The sequence below is a fragment of the Geotrypetes seraphini genome, chromosome 5 (genome assembly GCF_902459505.1).
Source record: "Geotrypetes seraphini chromosome 5, aGeoSer1.1, whole genome shotgun sequence".
Lineage (NCBI taxonomy): Eukaryota > Metazoa > Chordata > Amphibia > Gymnophiona > Dermophiidae > Geotrypetes > Geotrypetes seraphini.
This window is the reverse complement of record NC_047088.1, coordinates 232,862,902-232,885,669: the sequence shown is the minus strand read 5'-3', so window position 1 is coordinate 232,885,669 and position 22,768 is coordinate 232,862,902. Positions and strand designations below refer to the sequence as shown.

Below are 22,768 nucleotides of genomic sequence, written 5' to 3'. Positions count from 1 at the left end.
AGATGATGACAGATTTCCAAAGCTTTGGCTGATACAAGCCCTGTTTGATAAGGTCATTCATAATGTAAAATGCTTCTATATTTTTCTGGCTGCAGTAATCCCGATATTGTGCCCAGTATTTTCCAGAGGTGTTTGGAACTATTGTTGACTCAACCTACCACGACTTCAATCGTGTGATTTTAAAAACAGGATTGAGTATGTATCTATCCTCAACAGACTTTGGTAACAATTGTTCAACGTTATATAAGAAAGATTCAGATTCTGAACTCGTGTTGTATACCGAAGTAACATCTAGAATTGGAATTACTGGAGTGTAACCCACATTATCATAAGAATGACAGCTCAGAGACTGCTGGTAAGAATTATATGAAATATTCTTTTATTTTTTTTACAGTGGATAGGAACATACTATAATTTTGACATTGGTAATAATTTTTCTTCTTTCCTCTTCAGTGGGTGTTGATGCCTTGTCAAATAAACTTTCCCCAGGAGGGATCCTGTTGAGGAAAGTAAAAATGGTTTACAAAAGGGCTCTGGTAAATTACCTGAAATGTAAATTTAAAAAAAAACAAAAAAAACAATAACAATTGCCATTTAAAATATATGAAGTGGTTCTATTTTTATACCAAATTGTATTAATAACAATCTTAACCCAAGCAATTGTAAAGTAGCAAGTGGATTCTTCTGCAGTAGATTTCTTTACTGCAATTCAGTTGGGTCTCAGTTTATTCAGGATGTATGAAAACTGTTAACAAAATATTGTCAGGATTAAGTAAAATTATTTCCCTTATGTTTATTAATTTATGAGGTAGGGAGGGGGGTATTTTATTATTACATATATCATATAATAATGGAGTATATGGTTGGGGGGGATGGGCGAGGGATAGGGATAAGAATATATGTAATATACCAATGATTGTTTATAAGTGATGTATTTATTGTTACTGTGAATGAAAATATTAACACTTAAAGTAATTTGTGAAAATGAATAAAGAATTATAAAAAAATAAAAAAAAAACTAATTTGAATAGAAGTTGCAATAGTGTTATTGTATACATGAGGGTGGATTCAAAAGTTTGGTAAAAAAGCAACTTAGGCCCTCTTTCACAAAGGCGCACTAAGCGTTTTAGCGCGGATTTAGCGTGTGCTACATCAACACATGTGCTAACCCGCTAACGCATCCAAGGGATAACATGCACGCATTAGTGCACACTAATATTTAGCACATGCATTTAGCGTGCACTAATATTTAGCACACACATTTAGCGCGCATTAATATTTAGCACACGCATTTAGCGCACACTAATATTTAGCACACGCGTTTAGTGCGCAATGATATGTAGCACACGCATTTAGCGTGCACTAATATTTAGCACACGCTTTTAGCATGCACTAATATTTAGCACACACATTTAGCGCACACTAATATTTAGCACACACGTTTAGTGCGCAATGATATGTAGCACACGCTTTTAGCATGCACTAATATTTAGCACACACATTTAGTGCACACTAATATTTAGCACACGCATTTAGCGCCCACTAATATGTAGCGCACACATTTAGCGCACACTAATATTTAGCACACGTGTTTAGCGCGCACTAATATGTAGCACACACTAAAAAGCTTAGCACACCTTTGTAAAAGAGGGGGCTGGTCTCCATAATAACATAAGAAGTTGCCACCACTGGGTCAGACCAGAGGTCCATCACGCCCAGCGGTCCGCTCCCGTGGCGGCCCATCAGGTCTGTGACCTGTGAAGTGGTTCCTGACCATTTCTGTAACCTACCTCTACATCTATCTGTAACCCTCAATCCCCTTATCCTTTAGGAACCTATCTAAATCTTCCTTGAAACCTTGTAGTGTGCTCTGGCCTATCACAACCTCCGGAAACGCGTTCCATGTGTCCACCACCCTCTGGGTAAAAAAGAACTTCCTCGCATTTGTTCTAAACCTATCTCCTCTCAATTTCTCTGAGTGACCCCTTGTACTTGTGGTTCCCCACAGTCTGAAGAATCTGTCCCTGACCACCTTCTCTATGCCCCTCAGGATTTTGAAGGTTTCTATCATGTCTCCTCTAAGTCTCCGCTTTTCCAGGGAGAACAGCCCCAGCATTTTCAACCTGTCAGCGTATGAAAAGTTTTCCATACCATTTACCAGTTTAGTTGCTCTCCTCTGGACTCCCTCAAGTACTGCCATGTCCTTCTTGAGGTACGGCGACCAGTACTGGACACAGTACTCCAGATGTGGGCGCACCATTGCACGATACAGCGGCATGATGACTTCCTTCATCCTGGTCGTGATACCCTTTTTAATGATACCCAACATTCTGTTTGCTTTCTTTGAGGCCGTCGCACATTGCGCTGATGCTTTCAATGTTGTGTCCACCATCACCCCCAGGTCTCTTTCAAGGTTGCTCACCCCTACCAGTGATCCTCCCATTTTGTAGCTGAACATCGGTTCTTTTTCCCTACATGCATGACCTTGCATTTCTCTATGTTAAAACTCATCTGCCACTTTTTTGCCCACTCTTCCAGTCTTGTTAGGTCTCTTTGCAGGTCTTCGCAGTCTTCCGTGCTTCTAACCCTGCTGCAGAGTTTATTGTCATCAGCAAATTTAATAACCTCACATTTCGTCCCCATCTCCAGGTCATTGATAAATATATTGAACAGGAGCGGTCCCAGCACCGACCCCTGTGGACCTCCACTCGTGACCCATTGCCAGTCTGAGTAATAGCCCTTTACTCCAACCCTCTGTTTCCTGCCTGCCAGCCAGTGTTTGATCCATTGGTGGACATCCCCCCTGCACTCCGTGGCTCCACAGCTTCCTAATCAGTCTTTCATGAGGTACCTTGTCGAAGGCCTTTTGGAAGTCAAGGTAAATGATGTCTATGGATTCCCCTTTATCCACCTGGCTGTTTATTCCCTCAAAGAAATACAGTAAGTTTGTGAGGCATGACCTTCCCTTGCAGAAGCCGTGCTGGCTCACCTTCAGTTGTCCATTGTTTTCTGTGTGTTCGTAGATTGTGTCCTTGACCAGTGCTATACACTTACCACCCCCCCCCCCTTTACAAAACCATGGTGCAGTTTTTAGCACCGGCCATGGCAGTAATAGCTCCAGTACTCATAGAATTCCTATGAGCGTCAGAGCTGTTACCACCATGGCCGGTGTTAAAAACCATGCTATGGTTTTGTGAAAAGGGAGGGGGAGGTTAGTCCACTTAGTTTCCAGTTTTTTTTGCAAGCTATTTTCCCCCCAAAAAAACAACTGGAAACTTGCTGGACTATGCCCTATTTTACTAAGGTGCACTAACTAAGAGTGCTACATGAGCCATGGGGAAACAGATATAAGATTTTGGTATCCCAATAATTCTTTAAGAACTTGACTATAGTGAGGAGAGAAACATTGAAAATAAATTAATAATGGTAAAGATTTACCCCCTCTTTTACTAAGGTGCGCTAACCGATTAGCACGCGCTAAACGCTAACACGTTCGTAGACTAACATGCATGCTAGTTCGATTAGTAAAAGAGGGCCTTAGATACAGGAAGAAAGTCACCCCACAGATTAATTTGAATGATGAGTTTGGTGGGTACGAATATGCCCCTAAAAAGCTCGAAGGCGACATCCTGCTGGAATTGAGATAGATACTTCTAAAAGTAATATTGTTTCATCATATCCAGTCAAAAAAATATATATATATATGCCTCCTGTCAGTACTAAAATCAAGGGTCATCCCTCTCTAAAGTTGAAAGGGGATAGATTTCGTAGAAACGTAAGGAAGTTCTTTTTCACCCAGAAAGTGGTAGAAAACTGGAACGCTCTTCTGAAGTCAGTCATAGGGGAAAACATCCTCCAGGGATTCAAGACAAATTTAGATAACTTCCTGCTGAACAAGGACGTATGCTGATAGGGCTAGTCTCAATTATGGCACTGGTCTTTGACCGCATGAGTGGACTGATAGGCATGATGGACCGCTGGTCTAACCCAGCAGCGGCAATTCTTATGTTCTTAACACTTTTATTAGCCTACTAGTCTAGTTTGACTGAACTAAAATATATCGTAATCCATTGCTACATATGCATTTAACCCTGGAGTTAACAAATTATAGCTTTGTACATCAACCTTTCAATATTTTGCCCTTCAGGCAGCTGCTGTCAGTAGAAAACTAATTCCTCTTCTAATCCTGCCCATCCAATAACCTAAGCCTCTCAGTAGGCAATCTTCTATTTTATGGGATTCATTTGAAGTGCTGTCACGAGAAAAGAATGGCATACTTTTGCAAATCTGCTAATCAATTTATGTGATAGCCTATTAATTTATGCATACCTTGTTTTGCTCCTTGACCGTTATTTCCACAGGAAGCAACAACAGCTGCAATGCTATAAATACAGATGCCAGGGTGGACTTCAATAACACCATAGTCCTGCGTTCCATCACTTTTGAATCCATCATAGTCACAGCATTTGATGTTGCTAGATACAGCGTCAGCAAGAAGAGCCATAATTCATGCTGCAGAAGCAAAAAAAAAGAAAAGAAAAGAAAGGAAGGAAGAAGAAAGAGTTGACAAAACATAGATTGTCAGCATCCATCCAGCTAAAAATAACTACTAGGTATATGATGACAAACAACATGAACACTAAGAATGGCCTAAGTCAGGGGAAGGCAATTCCAGTCCTCGAGAGCCAGAGCCAGGTCAGGTTTTCAGGATAGTCACAATAAATATGCATGAGATAGATTTGCATCTCAAGGAGGCAGGGCATTCAAATCCATCTCATACATATTCATTGTGGATATCCTAAAAACCTGACCTGGCTCTTGCTCTCGAGGACCGGAATTGCCTACCCCTGGCCTAAGTCAAAGTGAAAACAGGCAGGCTAAAGCAGTGGTTCCCAACCCTGTCCTGGAGGACCACTAGGCCAGTCGGGTTTTCAGGATAGGCCTAATGAATATGCATGAGAGAGATCTGCATATAATGGAGGTGCCAGGCATGCAAATCAGCTCCATGCATATTCATTAGGGCTATCCTGAAAACCCGACTGGCCTGGTGGTCCTCTAGGACAGGGTTGGGAACCACTGGGCTAAATAATACGAAGGGGGGAGGGGTGCTGAAAAGATCTAAGCGCAACCAGCCAACTTCTTAAATTCTGAGTGTTATTTTGCTGCTGTAACTGAAAAGAGTGTTATTTTGTTAAGTGCCAAATTTGCAGAAATGAAATTCTTTGTTTTTTTACATTGTTTCAGATCATTGATTTAACCATATCCATGTCATTCTTTTCTTGGTTGGACTGAGAACTTTTCAGCACCCCCTCATAGTGTGAAGAGTTTCCGTATTTGGTAACCAGAGCTGAGATTGTGATGTCATAATGCCTCATTCCACCAATAAGAGCCAGCCTAATCAGTGATGTCACAATGGCTTGATTGTCCTAAACTTGGCTCACTTTTATTATATATGAGGGGATGCTAAAAGGTTCTAAGCACAACCAACCAACTTCTTAAATTCTGAGTGTTATTTTGCCACTGTAGCTGAAAAAAGTGTTATTTCATTAAGTGCCAATTTGCAGAATCAAAATTCTATGTTTTGACATTGTTTTAGATCATTGATTGAACCATATCTACATCATTCTCTTCTAGGTTGGGTTGAGAACTTTTCAGCACCCACTCATAGGTGATGTATATTACCTGATATTCTACTTTCTATTCTTTTTCTAAAATGTACAACTTAGCTAACAAACATTTCAGAGATTACTGAAGTGGAGCAGTTTTCAGACAGCTAGGCTAGTGGAAAAGTCCACAGTTTACTTTCTACCTGCAGATTTTATAGCCAATTTTCAAAGAAATATTACACAGAGTTTGTTCCTATGTTGCAACAGAAAGATTTTTGCTTGAAAGCAATGTGTAGGGATTTGAAAAGCAAATGTGCATGTATTGTTTTCGAATCCCAGACTCTGAATGTCACTAAAATTACTTGCAATTAGAAACGGCATGTACATTTACCTGCATGGAAGCAGACAGCTTTCAAAAATGGCAATCATGACATATATATACTTTTAATGCAGCTAGATTGCTTTGCAAATTGGCCATAGAATGACTAGATTACCCACAACAATTTAAAGCATATGGTAGAAGCTTTCATGAATGATATACTGCACCATTGGTTCAAAACATCAGAATGATAATCAAACTCCACAAAGTACCACTGACAAAAAGCAGATAGTTGATTTAAAGACTAACCCCTTCCTTTACAAAGCCGTGCTAGTGTTTTTGGCGCTGGCCATGGTGGTAACAGCTCAGTCGCACATAGGAATTCTAGAGCTGTTACCATACCAGCTGGTGCTAAAAACAACTGCAGAATGGCAGCTTGGTCTGGAGGAGCAGCTCAATGGTTAGTGTAGTGGGCTTTGATTCTGACCTACTAGGTTCAAGTCACATTACAGATCCTTGTGACCTTGGGAATTGGAGGCATACTAAAGGGGAGAGATTACTGGGCAGTGAGGGACAGTGGTGCTCCTTTTCCTTTCCCCATACCCCCTTTGACATTACTTCCTAGGTGCGGGTCCCAGAAGTGATGTCAGAAAGCATCCAAAAAGGAACGGGGGAAGGCAAGGGGTGCAGGCGACAAGGAGAAGAACAAACGAGAGGAGCGAGCGGGTGGGGGAGTGAGTGAGGAGCGAGCAGGCAGGGAGCGAGCGAATGGGTAAGTAGTGAACGGGTGAGAAGGGGATGGGCAGAGAGGAGGAGGGGCTCTGCCATGCCCCTAGAAAGACCGTGCCTGGGGCGGACCGCACCCCTCTTATTACGCCACTGTTACTGGGCCTCTGATTCGGGCCATTGGGATCACTATTTGTAAGCCTCTGCCACGTGAAGAGGAATGATTATTATTATTTTAATTCTCATGTGTTGCCATGGTCAGAAATGTCTGAAAGTTCCCAGGTCTGGCAAATGTGAGAGAACATTTCTCATGAAGTTGAGCTAATAGATGTAAATGAACTGAGAGCTCATTTACACATTGTAATTAAATTTTGAAAGAATGTGACTAAACAATTCATGCCCAAATGCTTTTACGAAAGTTATGATTATATAACATTAGCATTCGCATTCCCGTCACCTGCAACTGAAAGCTAATCACCATCAATCAATAATCACACAACTCAGTTTTATTGGAATAAATATTTGGCCGCAGCTTTATTATCTATCTGAATATTATCTTCACTTACAATGCAATCTGTGTCCAAAAACCAACAAACCCCCAATGCATATTTCACACACCCCAAGGGAGCTATTCGGTGTCGAAACTAGCTCCAGTTAAGTCTTTAAATTTATAACATTCCCCCAAACGGCCCACGGTGACGCAAGGCCATGCTTCCCCTCCCCTCCCCCCCAAACATGACCCACGGTGACGCAAGGTCATGCTTCCCCTCCCCCCAAACATGATCCACGGTGACGCAAGGTCATGCTTCCCCTCGCAGCGGTATCGCATACGAGTGTCACATTTATTTATTTATTAACTGCTCATCTCCCAGATCCAACTGGGCCAAACCCCATTTTCCGCCCCACCCAAAGCTGCGACCACCTCCCCCCCAACCCCATAAGCTCCACCAAACCCACTCAAGTCGACATATGACATGTAAACCCCCCACCCCACCCCACAACACTGACACAAAACATAACATCAGCACAAATGGGAGGGAGGGAGGGATAATCTTTTCCTGAAGTGACTACTCTACTGTTCCCCTTTCCTCACAGAATTCACTCCAGAGTGCCACAACATCCAACCAATCACGTGACTGCTCCACCCCATCACCTTAGCAACCTCCCTAATCATTTTTCTTTCTTACAAGCTCTATTAACCCTTTCTTACCTCCTCTTATAAAATTGTCAATCCTTATTCTACAGACCCTTGATAACACCTCATATATTCCCCTCACTATCTGTCCCCCCTCCCATTTTACCCACACCATCATTCAATAAATATTACCAGCCGGTGACATCAGCTCAGCTAATGTTATATCACACCAGATGAATCTGGTGTTCTTCTTAACATTAGCATTCGCATTCCCGTCACCTGCAACTGAAAGCTAATCACCATCAATCAATAATCACACAACTCAGTTTTATTGGAATAAATATTTGGCCGCAGCTTTATTATCTATCTGAATATTATCTTCACTTACAATGCAATCTGTGTCCAAAAACCAACAAACCCCCAATGCATATTTCACACACCCCAAGGGAGCTATTCGGTGTCGAAACTAGCTCCAGTTAAGTCTTTAAATTTATAACATTCCCCCAAACGGCCCACGGTGACGCAAGGCCATGCTTCCCCTCCCCTCCCCCCAAACATGACCCACGGTGACGCAAGGTCATGCTTCCCCTCCCCCCAAACATGATCCACGGTGACGCAAGGTCATGCTTCCCCTCGCAGCGGTATCGCATACGAGTGTCACATTTATTTATTTATTAACTGCTCATCTCCCAGATCCAACTGGGCCAAACCCCATTTTCCGCCACAAGCGGTGACAGCCTCGAGCTTGTCACCGCTCCCCCCCACCACATAAGCTGCGGCCAACAGCTTTAAAACAAGTCTCCAATAAAATAGGCCAAACCTATGCCTGAAAGGTTGACAGCATCAGGACAATAATGTCCATGGAAAATAGCTGCAACAAACTCATGAGAAACCACTCTAAACCCCCACATGCTATCCATAACTCCAAAAGCTTAGTATTAAACCCACTCAATAGCAACCATGTCCCAATCCTCCTTACACACTCAATAGAGGACCAAACAAAACAAAAAGGGGTGAGGGCATTAGGGAAAACACAGACAGCAGACAACAGATCCTGCCTCAGGGGCAGTATGAAATCCTCTCCCTTTGCTGAACAAATGTCACAACCCATCAAAAGAATCATAAGGGAAGCAGAATAGAAGATTAGGAAACTGTCTTTGCTGGAAAAGGATTAGCAAGGGTCACTCCCAACAAATGCTCCATATACCTAACCATAAAATCTATAGTCCATGCCCCACTGGACTCAGAAACAGCTAAGAAAATCCTCACCAGCCCAATAGAATGGTAAACAAGATATTGCACATTCCCGTTACTCCACACACACACGTATAAAAGAATCAAAATTCCTGATCCTTCCAAGAAGGTGACCGGGGAATAGGCAATTGCATTTAACCTGCAGTCAACCCAACATCTCCAGACAGCTACCCCATGAACACAATAGCAGGTCGAGAAGGTGCCAGTTTACCCACTCGATAATCTGCCCAGTGCTGCAAAAAGGCTAATCGCCAGAGCACCACTACAAATCATGAAATGCACACATTAGGCAATACTGCAAACAAATGTCACTAAACCCTCATACAAAAAACAAACAAACAAGTAAACCCTGCACATGGACACCAGATCACACGCACCCACAACCAATTTCATAACTTCCATAAAATCCCCACACCAGCAAATGTCAAGTGAACCATCTTCTAAAATCATCCTACAAACAAACAATACAGTACTAATAGAACATGCGGCTGCTCCATATGAGAAAGGAGCAATGCACCTCTGGCACCCAAAATTGTAGAAAATGAGTCAAACAAAGCAGTTTGGCTCTCAGCACCTATCCAGTGCCTTGCAGTTCCTCCAGTCTGAGGACACAAACAAAGCCACTTAGAAAAAACATAAGGACAGATAAAGACCAAAATGCCCAGCCAGTATACCCCTCCACAGTAACAATTAACTCCTCTCTCCCAGAGAGTCCATGTGCCTATCCAAAGCCGTCCTGAATTCAGAAACTATTTCATGCATCTACTACTCCTACACCTACTGGAATTCCAAAACTATTTCATGCATCTACCTCACCTTCTGTAACAATGTAGCGCCATACCGTACTGCAGAGCCCAGCACTGCTGCACTGCATCCCCTGCTCTCTTACTTTGGATTTGCTGTCAAATAAAAGGGAAGTCATCTCATGTATAGTTAGGCCACATAGGTATTTAAACATCACTATTATCTCCCTTCTCATGCTCCTCCTCAAAGTATACAGATGGAGATCATGAACTCAGTTCCCATATGCCTATAGGACATAGACCATCAACCCTTGTAGTAGCCTTCCTTTGAACTGAACTTAAATGTACACAAAATTCACAAGGAGGTCTCACCAAAATTTGTAGAGGGGCAGCAAACTTCCATTGTCCTGCTGGCCATACTGATTCCCATGCATCCAAACATCTGTCTAGCTTTTGCTAGCACTGTTACAACCTGGTTGCCTCCTGAAGCTCATCACATACAATCACACCAAACCCGCACTCCTCATTCGTACACCAAGGTCTTCACCCTTTAATCGCACCATTCCCTTGTGGTTTAGCAATGCAAATGCATGACCTGGCATTTCTAAACATGAAATCTGAGCTGCACAATATGAAGCCATTCTACAACTTAAGCCCATCCTCGTTAGGCACACCATCAGGACTGTCTGGTCCATTACTGCTTTGGCCTCCTACAACAATCCCACTTACATAATTGTGAAAAGAACAAGCCCAATAACAAACCTTCAAACACACTACCGATAAGATCCTCCCTTGGCATAACCATCTCCTGGGACCACAACCCACTGACACCTTACTGACCAACTAGTTCCTGCCCCAGACCACCAGTGGAGCCCTCCATACCGAGAACACTGAATACGACATGCCTATGAAAATGGTAAAATGACTAAAATCAAAATACACCATATTCACCACGCTCCCCTTATCTAATGCCAAGATCACCCAAAGAAAGTAAGCAGATTTGTCGATCCAAATCTGTCTCTAGTGAATCCCCAAGCTCTGTTGTAAAAGTGTTTCTATTGAGATACTCACCAATAAGTCAAACTTACCGGTCTGTATATCCCTAGTGCTGCCTTTTCTCCATTTGTTGTGGAGGGAAACCATATTCTCCCTGCTCTATTCATGCATTACCCACTCCCTACTCTACAGAAGCAGTGAGAAGGTAGTCAGCAGAGTCACCAGAACTACCCCCAAATTCTTGCAGTACCCTTGGATGTACCAGCCATTCCCCTCGTGGTATCCACCCGTAGTTCTAACGAACCCTCACAAACCCAAGCCACTGAAAATCAATCAGGGTTTTTTTACACCTCCTGCCCCAGTCACATGAGGTGTTTGTACACCCTCCCCCCCCCAAACACTTCAGCTGTGAACCCAGAACAGAAAATATTAGTGAAGAAGTCATCTATCTCTTTACCATCTGCTACTTATTGGCCTCTTGTACCCTTGGGTTCCACAATGCCACTTTTGCATGTCTTCCTATCCCTAAGAAATCCAAAAATGTCTTGTCCCCCATCATTATCGTGGCAGCTATTTATCCTTCCATCTCTATCTTTACTTTCCAGACTACTCGACCAACCCCCTCCCCCCCTTAACTCTATCCAATAGTGCTTCTGATGCCTTGCACCTTATAAGAACAGAAGAACAGAAGAATTGTGATACTGGGACAGACCAAAAGTCCATCAAGAACAGTATCCTGTTTCCAACAGTGGCCAACCCAGGACCCAAGAACCTAGTGAGATCCTATAATCCAAATTCTATGCCCTAGTAATAAAACAGAAATTATGCTGCCTATCATAGGAATAAGCAGAGGATTTCCCCAAGCCATCTCAATAAGGCCTTTTCGGTTAGGAAAGTACCCAAACCTTTTTTAAACCCCGCTAAGCTAAGTGATTTCACCTCATTCTCCAGCAATGAATTCCATAGATTAATCACATGTTGTGTGAAGACATATTTATCTGGTTTGTTATAAATCTACTACTTAATAGATTCATTGCACACCCCCTAGTCCTAGTATTTTTGGAAAGAGTGAACCAGCGATTCACATCAGCCCTTTTCACTGCACTCCACTCAGTATTTCCTATACATGACATACACAATAGGTTGTTACCCTTACAATAACTTTGTTTAGGTTTGCTCACCACTTACCTAGATGATTCCCCACTAACACCATAAAAACTTTTACCCTTTAATTTCTCCAGCACAAATAAACCAAACCCTCAACTTTACTACAATGAACCCTCTCCCTTTCCACAGAGACAGACACCAAGAAATCTATTTCCCCCTAACACACACACCACACACCCAGAAAAACACCACAAGTACATAATATGAATGTAGCTTAAACACCAAGAACAGGTCATCTCCAGCTGAGCTAACAAATCAGGACAGCTGACACCATGCTGAATCACCACAGAAAGAATGGCAGACACAGGAAGATCCAAGAGACCCAGAAAGGCCATAGCACAAAAGGAAAATTAGGAAGATGGCCCCTATTGACACTTCAAACAAAATTTTTAAATCACAATACTGTGAATGCTGATGCCATACAGTCATGCAGCCGCTGAGCACATAACTATTGCAATGGCAGCTGCCAGTGCTCCTAAGCTCCCAGACACGGGAACACCAAATCCGCGAAGGCCGCAAATCCACAACTCTGCCTAGCTGTAAAAACAAACACCTGAATGCAGCATTGGCACTTCCCAACTCCCTCCTTCTAACACCAGAATTTAGAGTCAAAGCCTCAAACCTATCTAGAAGTGCCCTACCATGTGGCACACAGACCAGCCAGTCACTACCCTCGTGAACTAAAGACCAACCACCTGCCAGTTCCTTCAAACTAGCCTACTAAGAAACAACCTGGCAAAATTACACCTCAACAGAAAGACCTCTCTGTGTCACAAAAAATAACCCCAACAGGTAAGTCCCTCTCTGACACACTGTACATTAGGGAGCAAACACCTTATACATCCCATCTCCCTCACAGCCAACCCACTCTGCCCACGGTCGTGCAGACAACTCACCAAATGGCAGCCCAGCGCTAACTACTACTCCACACAGGGGACTGTTGTGCTGCCAGGCTGTTAAACCTCCACAGAAGAGCCCAAACTGCTCCTCTCCATTGCAGTCTCTGCTTAATCAGGCAACAAATCCAGCACCTGACAGACAAATAGCCTGTCCTGACTAAAACACAGACACAGAGAAGGTTAACAAGGCAAAAAATTATCTTACTCAAAATAAACCAAACTTCCTAACATTAAAATCACAATGAAAAAGAATATTTTTAGTAAGAATTAATATACTCTGAAGAGAATAATCTTTTCCTGAAGTGACTACTCTACTGTTCCCCTTTCCTCACAGAATTCACTCCAGAGTGCCACAACATCCAACCAATCACGTGACTGCTCCACCCCATCACCTTAGCAACCTCCCTAATCATTTTTCTTTCTTACAAGCTCTATTAACCCTTTCTTACCTCCTCTTATAAAATTGTCAATCCTTATTCTACAGACCCTTGATAACACCTCATATATTCCCCTCACTATCTGTCCCCCCTCCCATTTTACCCACACCATCATTCAATAAATATTACCAGCCGGTGACATCACCTCAGCTAATGTTATATCACACCAGATGAATCTGGTGTTCTTCTTAACGATTCCAACATGTTATTTTCACATATACACTGGCCAATTTTTCAGTTTTGAATGCCTGATCCTCTGTTTATAGTCAATCACTATAGGCTTAAATGATGCAAATCTACATACAAATGAATATACTTACCTTAATAATATTTCATAGGACATAGGAGAACCGTTTTGAATAGGATTTAGATGCTTAAACTTGCAGTTAGGTTCTTACCATACCTGCTGAGAATAAAAGCTTGAGCATACCAAGTTCATATAGATTTTTTCACAAAACATCTATGTTTAGCTGATGGAGAATAGGCATGTCCTGAGGAAGGTTAACATAACATAACATAACATAACTTTATTTTTGTATACCGCCACAATCAAAAGAATTCTAGGCGGTTTACACAAGAGAGAAAAACTGGACAATCAGCGAAGTACAAAATATTAAAATGAGAATATAGCATATTAACTAAAAAGACAATCAAAATTTAAATTAACGCAGTAAAATTAGCCTTGGATAGGTACTTGGAGGACAAAGGGATTGAGGGGTACAGATAAGAGTAGAGGTAGATTATAGGGATGGGATTAGAGGTAAATTATAAAATAAATCAGGGACCACTGTTCAGGCACTAGGCCTGATGGGCCGCCGCGGGAGCGGACCGCTGAGCAAGATGGACTTCTGGTCTGACTCAGCGGGGGCAACTTCTTACTTCTTAAGAATAAAAACATCGAATTAAGAGATAAATTTATCAAATAATACTGCCTTAATTTCTTTTCGGAAGGCGTCGTAGGATAACATGGCTCTGCTAATATAGTTACCCAACCAGGACTGTTTACTTGCTTGAAATGCAAGCATCCTGTCTAAAAAAGACCTAACTTTACAGCCTAAAATCTTTGGGTATGCAAATAAGTTACAATTCCTGGTTACCCTCAAGGGGTTATATAGCACAAAATGAGATAACAGGTAGGTAGGGGCCAATCCCCAAACCAACTTGAAACATAGACATTACTCTTGCTTCCACTGGCAACCAGTGTAATAATTGATAATAAGGGCTGATGTGATCGCTTTTCTTCAGCCCAAATATCAGGCGAACAGCCGTACTCTACACTGTTCTTAATTTTCTCACAACTTTCATGGTGCGTCAAAGTAAACAATATTACAGTAGTTATGAGAGGGAAAATACATAAGCACATTTGAGGTTGGTAGCTTTCCTTGCCTGCTTTATACCTGGAAGAGTGCGGGAAAAGTGCCGGAAGAGTGCTGTTTGATGAAAGAACAGATATGGTAGGGGTCAGTGCGCTGTGTTGATTTCACCACACTGAAACCAGCACTATAAAACAATTGTGGAGGTGACACACTGTGAAGGAACTGGTAATTTTTCTTGCTTATTTTTCCTGGAAAAGTTCCATATGGTTAAAGAGCTGAAGAATCAGGAGCCTGTGCAAAAGTACTTATGTCATCTCTTCTCAGACCAGCACTCTAAAAACAAAGCCCCACCCCCAGGCCCGCCTAGGCCCGCCCAGCCCCACCCAGTTACACCCATGTCATGCCACAGCCCTACCCTTTCAACCTGTTCTCATCAGTCGGGATGCGCATGCGCGCTTGCAACGCGATGATGTCATGCACGTGTACAAATGATGTCACCACATTGCGTCTGCGCAGGCGCGGATGTCCTCTGGACGCGGTCCCAAAGAAGAAGCTTTTCAAAACCCGGACAAAGTGCTGGGTTTTGTAAAGCCGTCCGGATGCCCAGACATGCCCTCTAAAAAGACCGTTGCTACTCATTTGGTTTTGGTTAGGTATTAGTGACCTGGATTGGCCACCATGAGAACAGGCTACTGGGTTTGATGGACCATTGGTCTGACCCAGTAAGGCTATTCTTATGTTCACCCAGACATGAGCTTTCTGGAGATGCCTGAAGGCCAGTAGATTTTGCTTCTGAAAGACTAACTATAGATAAGAAGAAAATTAAACCCTAAGAACCAGTGATCACCATAATGAATACAAGAAGTCCTATGAACAGTTTTATGGGATTTAATGACTCCAACATAGGGTTCTTAAAGGATATTAACCAGTTTTGAAACTGCTGGCAGATGTTCTTCCTGTTGACTCTCCCACTGTTCTGTCCACAGTGACTTTTACTAATTTGGTTACTGTGGTTATCAGGGGGTTCTAAGAACATTGGTGATTTAGATTCTATCAGTGGAAATAATAAAGACAGACTGATTGAGACTTTGATTCTTTGTGTGGAAGTTCATATTTTAAAAACCTCTGGGTTATCAAAGGAGACGGTGGCTTTTCTTTATAAAGTATTGGTTGGAACTGCAAAGTCTGCTGTTAATAAAAAGGTAATTATTCAGATTGCTTAAAGTTCCCTTTTGACCCTACTCCCCTAAAGAGTTTTCAAATATGGAATTGTGAACAATGTCGGCAAGGCTTGAGTCAAAAATTTTATTTTGCCTTTAGCAGTTGTGTAATGTTTCTGAGGAAGTAGTGGGAACATTATTTACACCACAGGAATTGATGTGTGTGTGTGGGGGGGGGGGGGGAAAGGAGGAATTATCAATGTGGGCTACTGTTAAAATGGTTATTTTGCCACAGTGATTGACCCTTGAAGAAGCCACAGTGAGTGGCGAAATGGGCCCCATTGGTGATATAATGGTTATATTTTGTTCATCCCGCAACAGGAGAATCTCTGTTTAAAAGCTAACGTATATACTTAAATATAAACTGAGATTTTGGGGTTAACAAAATGGCCTAAAAATGGGAGTCTCGGCTTATATTTGGGTCATCGCTCCCCCTCCCTCCTCCTGGACTTGTTGCAGGCCTCCACCAGGCCTGCCGTATAGCCTGGTGGAGTGGGCCAACTCTGCAAAGTTTTTTTTACCTCCCTCTCACCTCCCTTTTCAAATTACTGGTGGTCCAGTGGTGTACTGGGTAGGAATTAGCTTTCCATGCTAATGCCCCGCAATGAGTCCCTCCCTGAATGGCTGCCTCGAGTTCTTGTGGCCCAGCGGTATACCGCTTTCCTCATTCCTGCCTGGCGCTGAGCTGCTCACAGAATGGCTGCCCCGAGTTATTGTGGAACTTGTGAGAACTCGTGGCAGCCATTCAGTGAGTGGCTCAGTAATGGGCAAGAGTGAGGAAAGCTCGTTCATGCCCGGTACACTGCTGGGCTGTGAAACTCAAAGCGGCCATTCAGGGAGGGACTCAGTGTGGGTTAGGAGAACATGAGATCATAAGAATTGCCGCTGCTGGGTCAGACCAGTTGTCCATCATGCCCAGCAGTCTGCTCACGTGGCGGCCCCCAGGTCAAAGACCATTGCTCTAAATGAGTCCAGCCTCACCTACGTACGTCCCAGTTTAGCAGGAACTTGTCCAGCTTAGTCTTGAAACCCTGGAGGGTATTTTCCCCTACAACAGACTCCGGAAGAGCGTTCCAGCTCTCCATCACTCTCTGGGTGAAGAAGAACTTCCTTACATTTGTATGTAATCTATCCCCTTTCAACTTTAAAGAGTGCCCTCTCGTTCTCCCTACCTTGGAGAGTGTGAACAGTCTGTCTTTATCTACTAAGTCTATTCCCTTCAGTATTTTGAATGTTTTGATCATATCTCCTCTCAGTCTCCTCTTTTCAAGGGAGAAGAGGCCCAGTTTCTCCAATCTCTCACTATACGGCAACTCCTCCAGCCCCTTAACCATCTTAGTTGCTCTTCTCTGGACCCTTTTGAGTAGTACCGTGTCCTTCTTCATGTACGGTGACAAGTGCTGGATGCTGTACTCCAGGTGAGGGCACACCATGGCCCGGTACAGCGGCATGATAACTTTCTCCAATCTGTTCGTGATCCCCTGGTGCACTGCTGGACCACCAGGGAAGTGGGAGGGAAGTTAAAAAAATAAATAAATTGACAGTCAGCCATGACAGGAGACAGGAGTGATCCCTCCTGTTCTGGCCCACCAGGTCATTTGGCAGGCGCAGTGGAGGCCTGCAGGACATCGGGAGAGAGGGAGAACAGGGTACAGGGCAATATCAATGGTGAATGCTTTTACTGTCACTCATTTCCCAGTCATTCATGTCATCTTGAATAGATAGTCCTGAAGGGAACTGGATCTGTTGGAAACATTTAAAAAAAAAAAAATAGTACATTGAACAAATTTGCAAAACTAGGGGCTCCTTTTATCAAGCCGTGCTAGCCGTGCCATCAGGAAATGGCTGTAGGGAGTTCCCGACGTAGTCTCGAGAGACTACGGGAACTCCCAGCAGCCATTTCCTCATGGCAATCTGCACAGGGCAGGAGTGTAGGAAGATCGCTCCTGCCCCGAAAACCCTCTAGACCACCAGGTAAGGCCGGGAAGGCGGTAGGGAGAAAAAAAACCCTGATTTTTTAATTTTCCCCCTCCCCAGAAAAAAAATTGCGAGTGCAGGAACCGCGAATGGGGAGGGGGAAGTGTATTTACAAAGTCACACTGGGCTATGTACAAAGTTACACTGCAGGCTTCAGAGCATACCCTGAAGAAAGCCACATCATGGTGGCTGAAAGGTTGATTTCTACCTGACAAAGATGCAGCGAGACCCGGAAACCTGCAACAAGCACAATATCAGCTGTGGGAACCCTGAGAGAACATCTACCACATTTTCCAATGTTGGAGTCAGTGCCTAACAATTTGGAGGAAATATTCAGACTACTAACCAGTTAGGTAAGTGACTATATTTAGTACATCAAAAAAGGCTGCCCTAACTTTAGCTACAAAGCTAACCAGGTGGTCTGAATATTGTTCACTACCTGGTTAATTTGAATGTTGTGGCACCAGTTTGCCTGCTGCCCCTTCCTTATACATGACTCCAATCTTCCCTCCTTTCCACCCAGTCATATGTAAGGGCTAACTGAGGTCAAGGCAGACATTTTGCTGTAGCTGTCATGAGATGCAGGAACAACTGGGTATTGTTTCTCCCCAGAATATATCACTGGACAACTAGGCCCGAAGGGTCAATGGGGTGGAGGTTGTGTGTGTGTGTGTGGTTCATTTGACCTTTACATATGAGAAATCTTCAAAAAGTTTCTGCACTTTATTTTTTAAACACTATTTATTAAATATCTCAAATGCAAATTGCATCACTACCTGGAAGGTGAACCGGAATCATGAAGGCATAGCACCTTATCCCCCCCCCCCCCTTCCACTTCCCAAAGATGTGAATGAAACAGTGCATACCAGCCTGTATGACAGCTTCAGATGTTATGGCCAGTCCTCTCAGACCAGCAAGCAGGTCTATCAGACTAGCAAGCAGATCTTTGGAGTAGCAGAGAACAGGACACAGGTCCATATCCTACTCTAACTGGTACACTTCTGGTGGAAAGTGTGAGCCCTCCAAAACCTACTCTACTAACATATAGATGACATCTGCAAGCATAAGAGCTATTGGGGTGGTATATCATTGGATATAGTAGATTTTGGGTGAGTTTTGGAGGGCTCACCATACAACGTAAGGAGGGTTATGGTGAGATGTGAACCTGGGACCTTGTATGTGAAGTTTACTGCAGCGCCCTCTAGGTGCCCCACTGCTCTGCTGAGATGGCTGCATGGCTAGTCTGCTAAGAATTCTGGTCCCTCCTATGGATGATGATTTTTGTGTATTTTCCATTTGAACTTTTTGGTTGGGTTTTTTTTTTTTTTAATGTTTCATAAAGATAAATACACTGAGAACAAACTCATCTAGGAAATAGCCATTTTTGAAACAAAAAGTTAGATATTTTTCTGGTTTAAAAATGGCCTTTTTCTCTACTGGATTTGTGGACAATATTCCCAAAATGTCCAAAATTGGATTTAGATGTCATATTGAAAATGCCCCTCTATACCATGCAAAAAAACAAACTCTGATGATGTTATGCCTCTCTTTAAAAATAGAAAAAACAAGGAAGGCAACCAAGTCACATCAAGGTCTGCGTGGGGGACGCTTACAGTGCCAAACTTGTCTCACAACTTATAAGCCAAATACAGTGTAACATTTCAAAAAGCATGTCACACTGTATAATGTTATAGGGCGCTCTCAGTGTGAACCCTCAGTGATAGGAGCACAGCTCCGACACTTCACTTCTGGGTCAAGGTGATAAGCCTCCACCCGCACACCATCATCGAGCGCCCTGTGTGTGCAAGAATCAAACCAATCAACAATCAAAGTGAGTAAATGAAACTCAACACAAACAACCTGAGCGACCCCCACACAAACCCTGCCAGCCAAACCCCCTCAAAAAGCACGCACAAAATCACAACAAAATCAAAAACCATACCAAAAGGTGAAAAACATATCCAAAAATAAGCAATACTTATCCAAAACTGTCACACAGACGGAAAAACTACGCCAGGAGGAAAGGTTCAACCGCGCTGGTTTCGGGAGGAGCCCTTCTTCAGGAACCTGGCCTCCAACAGAACACGAGCAGAGAGGACGGCTGGAGGGCGGGGTGCCCGGGAGGGAGAGCACACCGGCTAAAACAAATCTGCAGGTGACATCATGCACGAACCAACCAATCATGCTGTGCCAGCACTCAACACAATCATAACCACAAAAAGGAACAGAGAAAGAAAGAGGGAGGGAACAAAGAACACCCACCAATAGAAACACCACAATCAGAAAAGTTCCCCCCCCACACACACACACAAGCACACCACACACTGTATCCAAAATCCATTATCTAAAGGAAGCCAAAAACCCTATTAGACAATGGTATTCCATTCCACACTTTCGTTAAGGCCGTTCGGCTGAACAGATTGTAATTGAAAAATCCAATATTGTTCCCTAAGATTCAGATGAGCCTGTCGATTCCCCCTAAAGTCCCAAGGGACTTGCTCAAGCACGAACCAAGATAGGTCAGTAAAACAGTGACCAAAATCAGCACAGTGGGGTACCAGAGGGACAGACTGAGATCCAGTACGGATCCGGCTTCTGTGTTCTTGCAGTCTGACCCTAACACTTCTGCTGGTCCGTCCCACATAGCACAAACCGCACGGGCAGATGATAACATAAACTACCCATTTAGAATCACACGAAGTTTGCGCTCTGAGATGGTAAGTGTGTTGAGTCCGGGGATGTTGCCAGGTAGAAATTGACAGAGATAAATGACACATATCACAATGTCCACATGGTTGATGGCTGCCCCCACTGTGGGCCCGACTCCTGGTAGCCAGAAGGTCTTTCAAGTTCTTAGAACGAGCGAAAGCAATACACGGGGTCTCCTTAAAAATAGTATGGTGTCCCAAAACATGCCAGTGCTTCCTCACAATATTAGCTATCTGGTGGGCTTGATTGGAAAATGATATGACACACACCTGTTGCTCTAAAGGTGGCCGAATGGCAGGAGCCCTTAGCAATTCAGGGTTAGCATAGCGGGCTCTGCGGTACGCTCTTCTGATAATCCAATCAGGATAGCCACGAGCCTTAAAACGCAGAGACAGAGCCTTTGCCTGAGCCTTATACTCTCTCAATGATGAGCAGATCCGACGAATCCTGAGGAATTGCCCCAAGGCCACCGACTGGCGCAACCGGACAGGATGGCAACTAGTATAATGTAAATATGAAGTCTCTTTAAAAATAAACACCGGCCTCTTGTAAAGTATCATTTATAAGATTTTAATTACCACTTTCAAGGTATTTAAGATAGAATTCCCAGATTATCTAGCCACTCTCACAATTTTGTACACATTGCCATGTGTCCTAGAGAGTTGCGCGGGGACAGAAATCCCATTCGTCCCCGCCAGGATCCTCTCCATCCCCACCCATCCCCGCAAGGAATTACCTCCATCCCCGCCCGTCCCCATAAAAAGCAGCAATTACTTCTGACAGGATCATCAATTCCAAAGTTTCTTTTGTGTTTGTGCTGCTGTTTTCCTTGTGGAATCTCTTTGGTGGAATCTTTTTTGTTTTCTGTTCAGGTAATTAACTTATAAACTCCCTCTTTTACTAAGGCTGACGTGTCCATTATATTATATGGACGAACCCTGCTTCCAAAGCCTTCCATCCCCGTGGGAATCCCGTTGGCTAGAGGGGGGTCCCCGTGGGAGTCCCGTGGGCCAGAGGGGGGTCTCCGTGGGAGTCCCGTGGGAGAGGGGGGATTCCCGCGATCCCCATTCCCGTGCAGACCTCTAATGTGTCCTCCATTCCATAAATGATTGTCGTCTAATTCTTCCAGGCCCTAAACAAGTGTGACTCGAATCCACAAGACATAACACTTTTTATTTCCTAGCCCTCATTACCTAGAACAAGTTACCATTATGTCTCTCTAGTATTTCCTCGATAAAGGAATTTATGGTAGCACTGTAGAAATAATTAATAGTAGTAGTAGTAGTAGTAGTAGTAGCAGCATGGGGTTTTTGTACTGTGGGCCTTTGTTGTCATTATTCTCCATTCTACTTTTGAATGCTCTGTTTTCTGCTTGTTCTTCTCCGGGTTGTTTGTTCCTTTGCAATTGTTAATAAAGATAATTGAAAAAAAAAAAAAAAAAAAAGCTGGTTCTATGAACAATCATTCAACATTTAACTCTCTTTTCTGGTGGTTTGATCGCCAGAAAATCTGTTTTACTCTTTGGGATCTTGCCCGGATTGGCCACTGCTAGAAAAGGATACTGGGCTTGATGGATCTTCAGTGTGTTCCGGTAAGGCAACTCTTATGTTATTTTGAAGAATCCACCTAAATGCACATAAATTAACTGAGAAAATGTATGCATGCTAATGAATCCATATAAATGTAAGTACACTTATTCCTTTTTTTGAAAAATTACCCCAGGGAAATTGTTCATACAATTGCTTTCAATGTCTGGTGATGTCCATTCAGAGAATAATATGTGTACTTTTAGGCTTGTGTGTAGTTCCTAATTCATACCCAAATGACATTGAATATTGTAAGCTTTGGTATATATACCCTTAACTATAAAATACACTTAAGTCATGCTTTTGGAATTAAAGATTTCACTATCAATGTTCAAGAATTAATGTGAGACTTATAATTCCCCAAAGCTGCTATTATGTCAAGAAGCACATATTAAAAAGATTAACATTTGATAAAAAGGAAGTAAAATAAATCATTACTCCCACATTCTAAATGTAGCTTGAATTTTAAACTTTTGCAGCATTCTATTGTTCCCCCAAATTAGTGCTCAAATAGCATCTTGCTGAGCAGGCCAACACATTAAGAGCTCCTCTTATAAAGCCGCGGTAGAGGTTTCTACCACGAGCCAGCAAGGGAAATGCTCCGAAGATCTTAAGAATTCTAGGAGCACTGGAGTATTTATCTTGCTGGCCTGTGGTAGAAACCTCTACCACTGCTTT

The 22,768-nt window shown here is 43.0% G+C and overlaps 1 long non-coding RNA gene across 2 annotated transcripts; it reads right to left on the bottom strand.

Annotated features, from left to right (window-relative positions):
* Nucleotides 1–368: 368 nt before the first annotated feature.
* On the bottom strand, nucleotides 369–13,179 carry LOC117360520. 2 transcript variants are annotated; one of them, XR_004539434.1, is made up of 4 exons: nucleotides 13,122–13,179; nucleotides 12,843–13,002; nucleotides 4,330–4,512; nucleotides 369–497 (listed from the first exon to the last, which is right to left on the bottom strand). It is a non-coding gene; the product is annotated as an uncharacterized LOC117360520 (long non-coding RNA). The 2 variants fall into 2 exon arrangements; XR_004539433.1 differs by lacking the exon at nucleotides 13,122–13,179 and having other exon boundaries at nucleotides 12,843–13,109.
* Nucleotides 13,180–22,768: the final 9,589 nt, after the last annotated feature.